This window comes from Dromiciops gliroides, chromosome 5, assembly GCF_019393635.1.
Source record: "Dromiciops gliroides isolate mDroGli1 chromosome 5, mDroGli1.pri, whole genome shotgun sequence".
NCBI lineage: Eukaryota > Metazoa > Chordata > Mammalia > Microbiotheria > Microbiotheriidae > Dromiciops > Dromiciops gliroides.
Window position 1 is genome coordinate 272,918,801 of NC_057865.1, and position 13,498 is coordinate 272,932,298.

Below are 13,498 nucleotides of genomic sequence, written 5' to 3' on the forward strand. Positions count from 1 at the left end.
CCTGAGCTCCATTGCCGCATCACCAACTGCCTAGTGGAGATTTCAGACTGGATGTCTTAAAGTTCACAAGCCTAAAACAAAATTCCTTATCTTTCCTCTCCAACCCAGCCCTCCCTTCTCCATTTCTGTTAAGAGCATAGCCATTCTTCCAGTCTCCCCAGCTCATGACCCTGGTATCACCTGGATTGTTCACTTTCCCTTAGCTCCCATAACAGTCATTTGCCAAATAGTCTGCTTCTTCAACAGCTTTCAGCTTTCTCTCCACCTACAGTGTTCAGGCACAAATCGGCTCTCACTGGATTATTGCAATAGCTTTCTAATTGGTCTGCCTCACTCAAGTCTGTTCCTTCTATTGTCCCCCAAGCTGCCCAAGTGATTTTGCTAAGTCTGATCTGTCTCCTGCTCAGCCTATCCCTAAGACACTGGCACCGAACCATCCAGCATGGCGCGCCCAAAGCAAAGAGGGCACTGTGCTCTATGAACAAAGCAGAATCACAATAGCTCAAAGGAAAGGGAAGATGTGCAAATTTAGAACCCTCTCCACTACAAATGTTCATGTGGACTATTTGTGCTGGACTTGTGGTGGAGCCTTCCAGCTCACAGCGGTCTGATCAGCCACTGTTGGGCACCGTACCTTGACTCCAACATGGTGATGTCATGTTGGTCCTCCGAGTATGGAGGACAACAATAATAATATTACCGTTGCTCCTTATTGCTTGGAAAAACACAAACTCTTCTGTTTGACATTTAAACGCCTTCTTGGCCTGACGCCAGCCTGCCTTTCTAGCTTGTTTACACACAATTCTCTTTCACACACACTAAGGTCCAGCTGAGCCCCCTCATAGGGGGCTGTACCCTTCACCTCCCTCTCTTACCCACCATGGACCCTTTCCTCATCTTCTCCTTATAGAATTCTTAGTTTTCTTCAAAATTCAGTTAAATCACTCCTTTCTATGTGAAGTCTCCTGAGGTGGCAAAGTGGATCGAGCACTGGGCTTGTAATCAGAAAGACTCTTCATGAATTCAAATCTGGCTTCACACATTTCCTAGCTGTGTGACTCTGGGTAAGTCATTTCACCTTGTTTGCCTCAGTTTCTTTATCTGTAAAATAAGTTGGAGAAGGAAATGGCAAACCATTCCAGAATCTTAGCTAAGAAAACTCTAAAGGGGGTCACAAAGAGTCAGACATGACTAAAATGACGGAACAAGTAAGTATTCTGCACCTCCCCCCAACCCAATTGCCTTGTATTTATTTTTTAAATCTTTATAGGTGTGTGTGTGTGTGTATATATATATATATATATTAATTAGTCTCCTAGGGCAGCTAGGTGGTACAGTGGATGGAGCGCTGGACCTGGAGTCAGAAAAACTTAATTTCCCAAGTTCAAATCTGGCCTCAGACACTCCGTAGCTGTGGGACCCAGGTAAATCCAATGATCCTGGGCAAGTCATTTAACATCTGTGTGACTCAGTTGTGACATAAGAGAGGAGCCTGGCTTCTTGTTACTTGGTAGAGATTAAACATTTACTTTGGGGGGCAGCTAGGTGGCGCAGTGGATAAGGCCCTGGCCTTGGATTCAAGAGGACCTGAGTTCAAATCCGGCCTCAGACACTTGACACATACTAGCCGTGTGACCCTGGGCAAGTCACTTAACCCTCATTGCCCCACCCCACCTCCAAAATTTGCTTTGGACAATCCACAAAGTGGAAAATTCGCCATGGATAACCAAGAGTTGGACGGTTAGTCAAGCCCCTCTTGTTTTCCCCCCAATTCCATTCCCCCGACTTTGCTCCTTTGTCCGACCCCTATAAGTTCCCACAGAGTGGAAACAAGCTGCCAGGTTGGTCCTGTTCCACAGACAGCTTCTACCTTGGGCAGAATTAAGGCAGGAGATACCCACTCCCCAACCAGGGTGGCACTGAGCCACCCTGGGAAAGGAGCTAGTGATGGGGATCTTTGGGGTGTGAGGATATTCTGGACCAGGAAGCCCTATGCCTGTCTCAGGTGCGGGGGCCATGGCCCTGGACACTGCATCTTCTTGAGGCTGCTTCCTGGTTGCTGCTGGTTTCATGTAACCCTCTCCGGCAGTCAGGAAATCAGCTCTGTGGCATACAGAAAGCCATATGGAATTCCACTTTTAAGTCCTTCGGAGCTCTCAGAAAAGACTTTTCCAATGGGATCTTGACTTTCAGCTATGAATATTCTACTTGAAATTGGATTCTCTTCTTTTCTCGCACACATTAAAAAAAAAATCTTTCCTGACTTCTGGGTTGACCAGGCAGAGGCTGTGTGTTAAGTCAAGTCAACAAATATTAAGTGCCTGTTATGTGCCAGGCACTAGGGACACAAAGAAAGGTAAAACCACTCCCTGCCCTCAAGGAGCTCCCAGTCTAAAGAGGGAGACAGCATGCAAACAACTGTACAAACAGTCATATAGAAGATGACTTGGGGGGGGTAGTCTTGGAGGGAAGGCACTAAGATTAAGGGGGATTGGGTAGGGCTTCTTGCAGAAGTTGGGGTTTGAAAGAAGCAAGGAGAGAGTGAATTCCAGGCTTGTGGACCAGCCAGCAAAAACACAATTGGGAGAAGACATTTCATCTGGTGATATACAATGAGAAAGTCAGTGTCACTGAATCACAGAGTACCCAGGTGGAAGAAGTGTGGAAAGGCAGGAAGGGGGCAGGTTGTGAAGGGCTTTAGTAGCCAAACAGAGGTTTTTAGATTTAATCCTGAAGCTAATCGGGAACTCCTGGAGTTTTATTGTTTTTGTTGTGAATTAGGGGTGTGACATGGTCAGACTTTTACTTTAGGACAATCACTGTGACTGCTGAGTGGGAGATCGACTAGAGTGGGGGCAGGTAGAATAAGCAGTGGTCTCCTTGCTAAAATCAAGACGCTCGGACTCAAATGAATGCTCTGGGCCTCGGTTTCCTTAAATGTAAAAGGAGGTGGTTAGGTTCCATGACCTCTCAGCTCTCTTTCAGCTTTGGATCAATGAACCCTCAAGGCTATATAAAGAGAATAGAAACTTGGGAAAAGAGGACCTACCTAAGCTCAGCATCTTTAGTTACCAACGGGTGACCTTAGGAAAATCACTTCAACACTTGCAACCTCCGTTGTTGGTCAGTCATTTCAGCCGAGTCCTATTCTTTGTGACCCATCTGGCGTTTTCTTGGAGAAGATACTGTAGTAGTCTGCCATTTCTTTCTCCACTTCATTTTACAGATGAGGAAACTGAGGCAAATGGGTTAGAAGCTCCTCCCCTGGGGTGGTGGAATAGGAAGAGGAGGGGGGTCAGGAGCTCCGTTGTGTCTGTTCAAGAGAGGGTGTGTGTCTGGGCGTGCATGCGTGTGCGTGCATGCGTGTGTGTAGTTACTGCTACCATTTTATTACGTGTGTGTCTTATATTACAGCCATGCTGAACATCAGCGACCAAAGAGAGAGGAGAAGGGAGGAAAAGTGACTTGACCAGGGTCACACAGCTAGTAAATGTCTGAGGTTGGGTTTGAACCCAGGTCTTCATGATCCCAGGCACAGCTATATCCACCTGCTCCACCTAACTGTCCCTGGAGCCTCAGTTTGCCCATCTGTAAATTAGGGTTAAATGACTTCTGAGGTCCCTTCCAGCTCCAGATCTATAATCCCAGGATGCCCAAGATCCCTTCTCCAGCTTTAACATTTCAACATGACCAGCGGCATCCTGTTCTTCTAGCATAGAGGACCTCAGCAATGATTCTGAGTTGGATTTACATTGGGAAAAGATGAAATGGATATATGATATGTTATATGTGTATATGTGTATATATACACACACACACACACACACACACATATATGAAATTAATGCCCATCGTGTCATTGACTCTCTGGGGCTGCCCTATAGGGTGAGGACAGAGAGTATGGAGTGGGAGAGGAGGGGGGGGAGATTGGGGAGGGAAGGATGGAGGACGAGGGGAAAATGTCTATCTTTCTCCAGCTCAGCCACCTTGTACTATGTTAGGAAAAAGCTGCTGTTGTACCAAGTTGGAGCTGGTTAGAAGCTCCTCCCCTGGGGTGGTGGAACAGGAAGAGGTGGGGGGTCAGGAGCTCCGCTGTGTCTGTTCGAGAGAGAGTGTGTGTCTGCGTGTGCGTGTGCGTGTGCGTGTGTGTATGTGTGTGTGTGTGTGTGTGTGTGTAGTTACCGTTACCATTTTATTATGTGTGTGTCTTATATTACAGCCATGCTGAACATCAGCGGCCAGAGAGAGAGGAGAAGGGAGGAAAAGCCTGTTTACACAGACTGCAAACCGCCTGGGGAATAAGTGCAGTAAAGGAAGTGAGCCGGCTCTCTGTCTGACTGCTCCAACTTCCTGCTCTCTCTCACACACACACAGCAGAAAAAAAAGAGAGAGGGAGAGAGAGAGAGAGAGGGAGAGGGAGAGAGAGCGAAAGAAAAAAAAAGGGGGAAAAATCAGGATCTCATTACAAGAGAAACAGACCGTTCGCAGACGCCTGTCAGCATGGAAAATCAGGGGGTTTTACCCAGTTCATCTTAAAATATTAACCAGCAGAAGAATTGGTTAAAGCTCATCCTACATCTGGGTAAGTAGAGGGGGGCTTCGCTCCCTCGCTCGTGCGGTTGCAGAGTGAGAGCTGCTGCAAAGTTTGAGTGCTCTCGGGGGGCCGGAGCTAGGGGTTTCGGGTGGGGATCTCTAGGGGGGCCCTCCCCGGTGGATGACTGTTTTTGTTATAGAAGACTGTGTGCATGTGTATGGGTGTATGTGTCTACAGCGGGACAGACGGACGATGCTGATCTAGCTCTCTGGCAGCCACTCCCCGGGGCAGATACTCGCCCTGAGCCTCTGGCCCGTCTGCCCCACTTTGTCTGCTCCCATGACCAGCGGATTGCAGGACTGCTTTCTGAGCCTCCTTGTCCTGGAGTAGGGCAGACAAAAGCAGTGAGGATGCTTTTACATCTTTGGGACGCTCTCCCTTTCTCCTGTCCAGAGAGCGCTTGCAGTGGGGAGTGAGGCGCACCCCTGAAGGGTAAGGGGGGTGGGTGAGGAGGAATGGACAGGGAAGATTGGAGACTCCTCCCCCCAGTCTTTTAGGGAGAGTGTCTGGAAGGAAAGGGGGCAGAGAGGACAGCTGTTTGTTGAGCCTTGGAGGATGTGCTTATTTCAGCCTTGAGTTTAGAAGAGGCTGCAGCGGTTCTAGGTGGACCCCTGGGGTGGAAGGAGGGCAAAGACTCCTCTGGAGAAGTGAAGGGATCTGGAGTGGGGAAAAAGATGAAGTCACTTTCTTGGGGAAGAAAAGGTGTAGGTAGGGTGGGGAAGAGAATATGGAGCACTCTGGGCCCTGACCTCCCCTTCCCACCCCATGTGGGACATTTAAAGGTCCCTGAAGCTGGCAGGAGTTGGAGCCAGGACCAAGAGCAGGGGAGATCTAAGCTTCAGCCAGGCCAGTTTCAAAGATTGCAAATGTTTGTCAATAAAGTGCAAGGGGTGGGTGGGCGTGACATTGTGTGGAGAGTTGCTTGTGCATATTCTTTCTTTTTTCTTTTTCAAGTCAAAAAAGGAGTTCTGGGTTTGTTGGCTAGGCTTCCCCAGCTGATCAAAGTGTGTGCAGGGAGGAGGAGGAGGAGGAGGAGGAGGAGGAGGAGGAGGAGGAGGAGGAGGAGGAGGAGGAGGAGGAGGAGGAGTCATTTCTGGGGCCGGGGGTGGGAGCAATCGCTATGATTTCAGAAACTGCAAAAGGGGCTTTAAAAAAAAAAAGAGGAGAGTGTCGGGAGAATTTCTGGCTTGTCTGGAAACAGGAGGACTAATTGCCATGCGCTTCCGCTTTGAAACTGGCACCAGACAACATCTTGAAAATGAGTCACTTCAGCAGCTCACAAAGAAACTCTGTGGTTTTTCTCCTGCTCAGGTTTATATATTTGCGCTTTTTACAGTTTCCTTTGTAATCTTCAAGTCTCTCCAGCCCCCTGTTCCCTATTCCCGCCGTGCCTCCCCCCACTCTCCCCACCCCGACCTCCAGCTTTTTAAAGCCCCCTGGCCCACTTTGCCACTTTCCACCCTCCTGAAGAAAAAAAGGGGGGGGGTGTGGGGAAAAGAGAAAGGAGAGAGTTGTTTTTGGATTTGACTTTGCTGGAGAAGGTTAGCGAGATTCTGATGCTGCAGGGGGAAAAAAGTTCCCTGAATTTTCCACTGGCTTTTGCAGGAAGAGAGCCCCTTCAGTCACCGCTAAGTAATGTCTGCACACACACACACACACACACACACACACACACACACACACACACACACACACGCACGCACACACGCACACGCACGCACACACGCACACTCACTCACTCACTCACACACACCCCAACTAATCTCATTAGGAGTTTCCGTTCTTTTAACACAGGAGGGTTTTTGTGAAGCCAACCCCTGTCCTGCCTTTCTCAGACCTCAGACAGAGCCCAGCAACTGAAAGGGAGACAAGTTACATCTTTATTTATTTAGGGGCTCGGCATCCTTGCAAGGAACACACAAGCCTTGAAACTTTTGCAGAGTCTCGTCTCTCCCTTTGTCTTTGTTACTCTTCTCTTTCTTTTCTGGTCAGCCAGCTTGCCTTTCCCCCTCCCTAATTTGTTTTGCATGTGCTTTGAGCCTTTTGGCTTCCAGAGGTTCTCGCAGACCCATCTTCTCAAATATTTATTGTAGTTTTCGTTGGGGTGAGGAGGGAGAGGGTTGGGGAGGGAGAGAAGCTGAAACATGTTCCAGACATCTATTAATGACCCTAAATCAATTTCAGATCCCGGTTGCCAAGCAAAATAACCCTCTGATATCCCCCCCTCTGTTCTCCAAGTTTATTTGGGAAAAGGTCAGTTAGGAGTTTCAATTTATAGGGATTATAAAGTTAAAGATTGTCTTAGAAGGTTCCTGGGTCTGTCCATATAGGCAACTTTCTCTAACCTTTTTTTTAGAGGTGCCAGTATAAACTTGCAAGTTGAAATTGTGTGTGTGTGAAAGACTATGGCATTTATATGGTAGTTATGTAAAGGGTGAGGGCTTTAGCAGATGTTTGTGTGGGTTTTTTTAAACCATTCATGATTGCTGAGAAATGTAGTTATTCCATAAAAAAGATAAAGGGGTGTTAAATTGGGGGGGGGAATGAGAGAGCAAGCTTGGGAGACACTTGAAAAGTGCCCGTGTGATTCTGTCTTAGAGTGTTAATGAGACTTTGTAGTTGCTGGCTACCTTTAGGAAAACCCAGTGTCCCATTTCAGGGGGCATCTTGGTGTAGTGGGAAGTATCAGACTTAGAAACTTGTTGAACTGAGTGGAATTGAACTGTGGTTCAAATGCTTGGCATGTCACTTGTTCATGGTGGGAGTGGGTAAGTAACTGAGCCCCATTTTCTTTGTTTATAAAATTGGTATAGGATAGGAATACTTGGTACCACCTCTCTCTCTTGGATATTGGGAAGAAGGTCCTTTGTAAACTTTAATGGATCATATATGTCAATTGTTACAGACACACTGTTGAGGAAAATTAATTAGAGATCTGGCCTCAGGGCCAGGAAGCCCTGGGTTCTAGACCAGATTGTGATCCATGCCGTTCTGTGACTGGAAGCAAACAAGTCCCTTATTCTGTCAGTATTCCAGCCAATTATGACTCCAAGTTTCTTCGAAGGTTCTAACCCGAAGTGGTAGAAGGAATTCCCTCATCCTCAAGTTTTGAATTGAGTCTCTATTAAAACAAGTTCAGTCTCTATCCTATCATTAAAATATGGTGAAGCTATCTGGCCAGTGTGTGTTGGTCTTGCCTCTTTGACCAGGTGCAGTAGAGGAAACTGAGGCAAACAGAGGTTATGTGACTTGACTGAGGTCCCATAGCTAGCAAGTAACTGAGTCTTCCTGCTTTGATCCACTGATCCACCTACCTGCCCCTTCTTCCTTTTCATCAGATAGCCAGATATGCATATTTGTTCCTGTTCCTGAAGCTGTTAACAGAAGGATTATTCTAAGAAAAAGCTTTTAGATTAAGTGGTCAAGTCTCCATGAGATTTCTTAAAGCATGGAGATTTAGAGCATTCCTCTTTTTAGAGATTGAATTCTAAGATTTTTTTTTTTATGACAGGCAGACTATGACTTGGAATGCATTGGGTTTGTACACAATTTCATATTTCACTACTGGACTGGACACTGAAAGTTGTAATCTTCGATGCTGTAAATGCACAGATAGATTATACTTATTTCTTGAAAAACGTAATACATCGCATCAATTCTATCCCAGTGACATAGATTTTCGGCCACATCAGAGAAGGTTTGTAGGCTTCTGGGCCCTTGAGTAAAGCTGCTTATAGGAGCAGGCTTTTAGAACTGGAAGAGTCCTCTGAATTCATGGGTGTGTGTGTGTGGGGGGGTGGCGATCGTTATCATTTCTGTGTCTTGGACCCATTTGGGTGAAGCCTGTGAATCCTTTCTTGGAATCATGTTTGGTTTTTCTTTTTTTTGTAGGGCAATGAGGGTTAAGTGACTTGCCGAGGGTCACACAGCTAGTTAAGTGTCAAGTGTCTGAGGCTGGATTTGAACTCAGGTACTCCTGAATCCAAGGCCAGTGCTTAATCCACTGTGCCACCTAGCTGACCCCCACCCCCAATCATGTTTTTAAACTGCATAAAATGAAATGCATAAGATCACAAAGGAAACCAATTCTATTGAAATAGGGATGAAAAAATTTTTTTAAAGTTCACAGAACCCCAGGTTAAGAACCCCTGATCTATTCCAACTCATACGTAGCAGCTAGCATTTATATAGCAGTTTAGGTCTGCAAAGCTCTTTTGTCTATTGTCCCATTTTATCAGTTTACACATGGGAAAACTGAGGTCCAGAGAAGAAAAGTGACTTGCCCAAGTTAACACAGGTAGTAAGTGTCATCACTGAGAGTCAAATCCAGGTCTTTGGTATTCCTTCCACTGTACTACACTGTTAGAATGTATTAGATTCAGGAAAGATTTGTTAGGCAGAGGCTACATAGTGGGTAGAATGGAAGACTAGTAGACAGAAAGACTTGATTTCAAATCCTCCCTCAGACCATATCACTTAAATTCTCTGTGCCTCACTTTCCTTATCTATAAAATAGGGGGATTGGACTCTCTGTCCTAAGGACCCTTTCACCTCTCAGGACAGTCCTCTGAACTACAATAACTCAGTTCCTGGGGATACTAGTGAACAAACCTAGAAACAGGGCCTCCCCTCCATTTTTCTTGGAATGACAGACATTAACTGAAGTGGGAGAGAAAATGTAGATTATTTGCAGACCCACTTGAATGTCATGGTTTCCCAAATTGAAAGGGGAAGAGAATATGCATTTAGTAAGCATTCACTAGATTCTATGCTAAGCACTTTGCAAATGCTATTTCATTTGATCCTCACAATGAGCCTCATTTTACAATGGAGGAAACTGAGGCAAATGGAGATTATGTGACTCGATTAGGGTCACACAGCTAGTATCTGAGACCGAATTTGAACTCTGGTTTTCCTGCCTCTATCCCATGCACCACCTGGCTGCCCTTTCTTCCTTTTCCTCAGAAATAAAATCTTTTCTTTTCCATTTATTTAGAATTTAATTTCCCCCCAATTGCACGTAAAAACAATTTTAACATCCGTTCTTAAACCTTTGTGTTCCAAATTCTCTTCCTCCCTCCCTCCCCCCTCCAAGAACGAAAGCAATTCATTATAAGTTAAAATCTTAAAATGGATGCATGGATATATCCTCAAGATGATGTCTGGTCAACTGTATTTATAAAAACATTAAGGGGTTTAGAAATATGACTTCATTCTCTTCCTAAATGTACTCGGAAGCAAGATGCTTTTCAGGCATCTTAATAACTCGTGTCAATAAGATACTTCACCATTAGTAAAATAAGAATTGTATTATAAAAATTGTGTAATAAATCAACAAACAATTACCAAGTGCCCACCTGTGCCATGTCCTGGGAGCACAGACAAAAGGAAGCAGCTCCTGCCCTTGAAGACCCTACACTCTAATTGGGAGAAAACAACATATCCATATGTAATTCAGTGTGAAATATAAACAAAATAAATACAAAGTAATTTTTGGTTTTGGATGGAGATCCCCAACAAGTGGGGGGAGGGGGATGAGGAAAGACCACATGTTGGAGATAGGACTTGAGTTGAATTTTGAAGGAGGCTCATTAACACCTCCAGGTTTACATATAAAATCCTCTGGCAGGGGCAGCTAGGTGGCACAGTAGATAGAGCACCAACCCTGGATTCAGGAGGACCTGAGTTCAAATCCAGCCTCAGACACTTGACACTTACTAGCCGTGTGACCCTGGGCAAGTCACTTAACCCTCGTTGCCCCACCAAAAAAAAAATCCTCTGGCATTCAAAATCTCATAACCTGGGCCCCCTCCTACCTCTCTAGTCTTCCCATACCTGATTACCCATTGTGGGCTCTGTAACCCAGCAACACTGGCCCCCTCAAGTTCCTCAAAGAGGACGCTCCAGCTCCTGACTCCATCTATTTTCACTGGCTGTCCCCCAGGCTTGGCTGGAATTCTCTTCTTCCTCATTACTGCTTCCTGGCTTCCCAGGTTTTCTTCAAACCCCAGCCAAAATCCCAACTTCTCCAGGAAACCGTTTCCAGTACTCTTTATCTTAGTGCTTTCCCTAGCGCCTTCCCTCTGTTGATAATCTCCAATTTATCATATATGTTATATATATATTCTCCTATACATATATGAAAGCTCCAATTTATCATATATATTATATACATACATGAGATCTCTAATTTATCTTATATGTATTCTATACATATGAAACCTCCAATTTATCATATATACTATATTCTCCTGTACATATATATGAAATCTCTAATTTATCATACATAAAAAATCTCCAATATAGATATATAACCTCCAGTTTATCACACACACAAAACCAAGACACACACACACACACACACACACATCTTGTTTATAGAGTTGCTTTCATGCTATTTTCCTCATTAGACTATGAGCTCCTTGAAGGCAAGAACTGTTGTTGGTTTCATTTGCTTTTTTTTCCTCCACAGGTCCAGTGCTTAGCACAGTACCTTTTGCCTTAATAGGCACTTAATAAATGTTTATCAACGACAGCATAGTGCCCAGCACATAGAAGGGATTTAATAAATGTTTGTTGACTGACTCTGTGACCTTGGCCAAGTCTCTTAACTTCTCTGGGCCTCGGTTCCTCAAGTATAAAATGAGAGGATTGAATTCAATGGGCTTCTTAAGGCCTTTCTCGTTCTGAATCTGTGATCCTTTGATCCTTGTTGGGGCAGCTAGGTGGTGCAGTGGATAGAACTCTAAGCCTGGAGTCAGGAAGGCCTGAATTCAAACGTGACTTCAGACACTTAGTAGCTGTGTGACTAGGGGTGAGTCACTTCACCCTCTTTGCCTCAGTTTCCTCATCTGTAAAATGAGCTGGAAAATGAAATGATAAACCACTCCAGTATCTTTGCCAAGAAAACCCCAGATGGAGTGATGAAGAATAAGACACAACTGGGGCAGCTAGGTGGCACAGTGGATAGAGCACTGGCCCTGAAGTCAGGAGTACCTGAGTTCAAATCTGGCCTCAGACACTTAACACTTACTAGCTGTGTGACCCTGGGCAAGTCACTTAACCCCAATTACCTCACTAAAAAAAATAAATAAGACACAACTGAAATGACTGAACAAAACCAAAAATGATCTTCATTGAGAGAGTTTAGACAGAAACATTCCTGGGACAAGTCATTATCCTGCTATTCTGCTTTCATATTTAATGACGTGGATTATTGCATGAGTGGACGTGATTTGGGGGGGGGTTGGTAACTGAAAACAAGTACTGTGAATTAGCTTATTATTCCCATTTTATAAATGAGCATACTGAGATTCCCAGGGGTGAATTGGGGTGAATTGACTTGACCTATATTCACGTGCCACTGGGCTTATGGCTGGAGGCCAATTCTAGGTCAGATACTCTATATTTATAGGTGTTGTGGGTTTTTTTTTTAAGCTCTTCCGCCTCAGTTTCTTCATCAGTGCAATGAGGGATTTGGACTGAAAAACCAGCCTCTGCCATCCCCTCCAGGTCTTCCAAGGTCCAAGTCCTATAACTTGCACACATTACTGTTTCCAGAAGCACCTTCCCACAGAATGTTTCAAAACAATGGGCTCATTAAAGAAATTAATTAAAAACTCTCCACAGGCATGCTTTTACTTCCTGGAGTGAAGGAAGAGCTTTGTTTTCACTGAAAATGATTTACTGCTTGCTAATTTGCAGCTCTGCTTTCTTCCAGTCCCTTGGAGTGACTCAGCCCTCACCATCAAAGCTCCCTGAGAGGTGGTGAATCCTTCCCTTGCTGTGGTTTTTGAGGGTGGCATGCCATCTGCTTTGTTCCCAGATGAGGAAGTTGGCAGGGTGATTGCTGAAGGCCTAGTTGCCCATACACAGAATGAAGAGTCCGCAGTGTCACTTGGCCAGTCAAGGGAGAGGATTTGTCTGGGTTTTGTGGCTTTTTTAGGCAGGAGTGATTGTGTATGTCTTAAACCGGCTCTTAAAATCGTCCCAGCTCTCTGGTTTGGGTATCAGTGGTCCCGAGTTAGACTCAAGGATCATAAATGTAGACTTGGAAGCAACTTTAGAGGTTGATTGAATGCTTGAACCCAGGTTCTCTGACTACAAAATTCAGGATATTTCCATTTTGCCATGCCAGCTAACCTGGTACTAGGAAAATGAATAGGTATTTCACCCAGAGTTATTGTCCTGTGAGTCCATTGGTTGGCCATGGCATGTTGATCCATAGTTCCAGAGTTAGAAGGGGACTGTTCAGTCCACTCTTTTTTACAGACAAGGAAACTGAGGCTTACTGTAGGAAATGATTTGTCCAGTGTCACACAGGCAATAAGCCCCACCATCAGAATTTGAACCCCCGTCCTCTGACACCAGCAGAGCTGTTGCTTTTCCTGTCATACCAGTTGTCATGACCTAATGCATTGAAATACCATTTTTCTAGAGGGACAGCAGGTGTGTTTACAGCTTGGTTGACTAGCCTGGGTCCTCTTCCTGGAATGTAGAGGGCTCTTGAAGAGCCGAGCTGCAGGGATGATGAGATGGCTCATTGCTGTCTCAGTGACTTAAGGATGAGTCACGATTGTCAGCCTAACATGAAGGTATAGTAACAGGAAGTCCACTCCACTACAAATTGAAAATGTGGGCTAGATGATGGCAGGAAGCAAGCCAGATGAAATCTGAAATATGGCTCATCTTTTGCAAACACGTTTGCCTTGGGAGAAAAAAAAGGAAGTGGGGAGGGTAGTTCTTCTATGATCAGAATTAGTCCATCATCACCACTTGTTACTTACTGGTGAACCAGACATTTGGATTTTTTTTTGTTGTTGTTGGGGGCAATGAGGGTTAAGTGATTTGCCCAGGGTCACACAGCTAGTAAGTGTCAAGCGTCTGAGGCCTGATTTGAACTCA

At 45.1% G+C, this 13,498-nt stretch overlaps 1 protein-coding gene across 2 annotated transcripts in view; it reads left to right on the forward strand.

The window, feature by feature from the left end:
* The first annotated feature begins 4,114 nt into the window (after nucleotides 1–4,114).
* ELK3 (ETS transcription factor ELK3) overlaps nucleotides 4,115–13,498 on the forward strand; it is a 94,471-nt gene continuing 85,087 nt past the window's right edge. For both annotated transcript variants that reach the window (XR_006353204.1, XM_043965662.1), the window contains exon 1: nucleotides 4,115–4,582. The gene's annotated coding sequence lies outside the window, so the exon portion shown is untranslated. The remainder of the gene's footprint in view (nucleotides 4,583–13,498) is intronic.